This window comes from Suncus etruscus, chromosome 16, assembly GCF_024139225.1.
Source record: "Suncus etruscus isolate mSunEtr1 chromosome 16, mSunEtr1.pri.cur, whole genome shotgun sequence".
Taxonomy (NCBI): domain Eukaryota; kingdom Metazoa; phylum Chordata; class Mammalia; order Eulipotyphla; family Soricidae; genus Suncus; species Suncus etruscus.
In genome coordinates this window covers 15,591,966-15,595,316 of record NC_064863.1, presented here as the reverse complement: position 1 = coordinate 15,595,316, position 3,351 = coordinate 15,591,966, and the positions used below count along the sequence as shown (strand labels likewise).

Sequence of the window (3,351 nt, the reverse complement as noted above, 5' to 3'; positions counted from 1 at the left end):
CACCTCACACCCCAGAGAATGGCACACATCACAAAGAATGAGAATAAACAGTGTTGGCGGGGATGTGGAGAGAAAGGAACTCTTATCCACTGCTGGTGGGAATGCTGTCTAGTTCAACCTTTATGGAAAGCGATATGGAGATTCCTCCAAAAACTGGAAATCGAGCTCCCATACGATCCAGCTATACCACTCCTAGGAATATACCCTAGGAACACAAAAATACAATACAAAAACCCCTTCCTTACACCTATATTCATTGCAGCTCTATTTACCATAGCAAGACTCTGGAAACAACCAAGATGCCCTTCAACAGACGAATGGCTAAAGAAACTGTGGTACATATACACAATGGAATATTATGCAGCTGTCAGGAGAGATGAAGTCATGAAATTTTCCTATACATGGATGTACATGGAATCTATTATGCTGAGTGAAATAAGTCAGAGAGAGAGAGAAAAACGCAGAATGGTCTCACTCATCTATGGGTTTTAAGAAAAATGAAAGACACCCTTGTAATAATAATTTTCAGACACAAAAGAGAAAAGAGCTGGAAGTTCCAGCTCACCTCAGGAAGCTCACCACAAAGAGTGATGAGTTTAGTTAGAGAAATAACTACATTTTGAACTGTCCTAATATTGAGAATGTATGAGGGAAATGTTGAGCCTGTTTAGGGTACAGGCGGGGGTTGGGTGGGGAGGAGGGAGATTTGGGACTTGGGTGATGGGAATGTTGCACTGGTGATGGGTGGTGTTCCTTTTATGACTGAAACCCAAACACAATCATGTATGTAATCAAGGTGTTTAAATAAAAAAAAAATTAAAAAAAAATAAATAAATAAAAAAAAATTTCCATCCTTATGAATGTTAAATTCTTTTTTAATAAAAAAAAAAAAAGAATAAAGAGTGCTTTTGTAAATCCGAAAACTTCAAAATTTTTTCTCTAGAGGACAGAGTTATAGTGCAGTAGATAAGGCACTTGCCTTGCAAGCAACTAATCCAAGTATGATCCCATGCACCCCATATAGGTCTAGTGCCTGTCAGAAATGCTTCCTGAGTGCAGAATCAGGAGTATTCCCAGAGGAGAACCAGGTGTGGCCTGAAAACAATAATAAAATGTTCCCTGTATTAAATTCTATGACTACTTTAACATGCTAGATTAATCTCATTAACTTAAAAGCAATACAAGTTTAGTATATTTATGCTTTTAATTTAGAATTTTCACATGGCTCTTTCAAACCGAAAATCATAGAGTTAGGGGCCAGAGAGATAGCACAGTGATAAGGCATTTGCTTTGCACCTGGCTGAACCAGACGGGCCCCATGTCTGCCAGGAGAGATTTCTGAGCACAGAGCCAGGAGTAATCACTGATCACCACTGGGCGTGGGCCCAGAACAAAACAAAACAAACAAATAAAATAAAATCATAGGGTTGGCAAAGTTGGTCTCTTGATCAAGATTTTTTTTACCTCATTTTTTTCAGCATCCAAAGTGATGATCACCTTTTCAAATCTCTAAAGCGATCACCTTTTCAAATCTCCAAAATAGTGAGTCAAATTTTCATATTTTTCACTAAGATTTATATTCTTTAGTCTTCCTTTAAATATAAATCATGATTGACCTTCTTGAATGGCAAAAGATAATATTTATATATAATATTTATATTTCATGATCTGTGGATCAGTAAATCTTGATTCCATCAACAACTTAATTCCCCTTTGCCACATACCTGGTCATGTTTTTATATTCTAGGAGTCAAGGTATCTTACATGAGGTATGATTCTTTCTAGGTAATAGATTTTGGTGTCTTACCTTAGGAACAGTTTCTTATCCAAAGTCCAGGAGGTATTTTACGATATTAGTTGCCTACTTGTGATTATTTTATTTGTAATAACTTTTAAGTTAATTTTATGCATAATATTAGTTGAGATTCTAACACCTAGAGTAATTTTATAACAAAAAATTAGTATATTTTTCTGTCGTTCTTGCGCAGGGGCCATGCTAATCTCTGTATCTTTTCAATTTTAGTAAATGTGCTGCTGAAGCAAGCACGAAATTAGTATATTTTCAACTGATTAATGATCTCCTGTATTTCACTTTCACTGTAAATTTCTTATACTTTTACTTAGTTTAAGTAAATTATTTTTTGTTTGTGTTTGGATCACACATGGCAGGTCTCAGGGCTTACTTCTAGCTTCTTACTCCTGCTCTGGTGTTTTGGGATCACTTCTGCCTATGTTTGGGGATCTTATGGGGTACTGAGGAAATCAATGCTGAATATGAAGCCCAGATAAACCACGTGTAAAGCATGTGTCCCACCAACCTTACTGTTTCTCTGAAACTCACTTATTCTTTATTAATAAAAATAATTAGATCATTTCAATTTTGAAAACTTAATAAGCAATTAAAATATAAGATATCAATTAGATGAAGAAGACACAGCATAAGAATAATTTGCAAATTGTGCTCGCTTCGGCAGCACATATACTAAAAATGGAACAATACAGAGAAGATTAGCATGGCCCCTGCACAAGGATGACAAGCAAATTCTTGAAGCGTTCCATATTAAAAAAAAAAAAAAGAATAATTTGCAAATTGCCATGGAGAAGTCTTAGATTGTTAACCATTAGAAAATTAAAACTTATTTGCTTGGGGCCATAGCAGTGTTGCTATTGCCTTGTTGGTGCTAGCCTAGGACGAACCATGGTTCGATTCCCGGGCATCCCATATGGTTCCCCCGACCCAGGAGCGATTTATGAGTGCATAGCCAGGAGTAACCCCTGAGTGTCACCGGATATGGCCTCCCCCCAAAAAAACTTATTTGCTTGCATTGTTTTTGATTTTTGGGTACACCTATCTCTGCTTAGGACTTAGTACAGGTTCTGTATTCAGGGGTCACCTCTGGCAGTGCTCAGGAGACCATAGGAGGTGCCCAGGATTTGATGCAATGTTAGTCAACTTTATGGAAGGCAAGAACCTTACCCACTGTCCTATGTCTCCAGCTCTAGTTAAAATTGCTATTGTTTATTACTTGATGAATATATTCTGCATGAAAAATTAGTGAATCTTATTCAAAAGATCTTATGCTACTAAAAATTATACTATTAAAAGTGGTTATAAATATGCTTTATTTTTAACTTGAAATTTATTAGGGATCATGGAGGTTAAAAGCTCAGAGATAAATTTTGGTTTGTTTAATCATAATCATACTTTTGTTTTATATATATATATAAACATTTATCATTCTAAGGACTCTTGTGTATTCTGGAACATAAATTGGGAAATTTTGAGTTAAAAGTTTATAGTTTACACAAATCTTTCACTAACATGATATCTCATAATTACTCATTGAAGTA

General features: G+C 35.6%; 1 non-coding gene and 1 pseudogene across 1 annotated transcript; one reads left to right on the top strand and one right to left on the bottom strand.

The window, feature by feature from the left end:
• Positions 1–1,952: 1,952 nt before the first annotated feature.
• Positions 1,953–2,047, bottom strand: LOC126033168 (uncharacterized; annotated as a pseudogene).
• A 411-nt stretch (positions 2,048–2,458) lies between these two features.
• On the top strand, positions 2,459–2,565 carry LOC126033012 (U6 spliceosomal RNA). Its single transcript, XR_007504170.1, has one exon. It is a non-coding gene; the product is annotated as a U6 spliceosomal RNA (small nuclear RNA).
• The last annotated feature ends 786 nt before the right edge of the window (positions 2,566–3,351 follow it).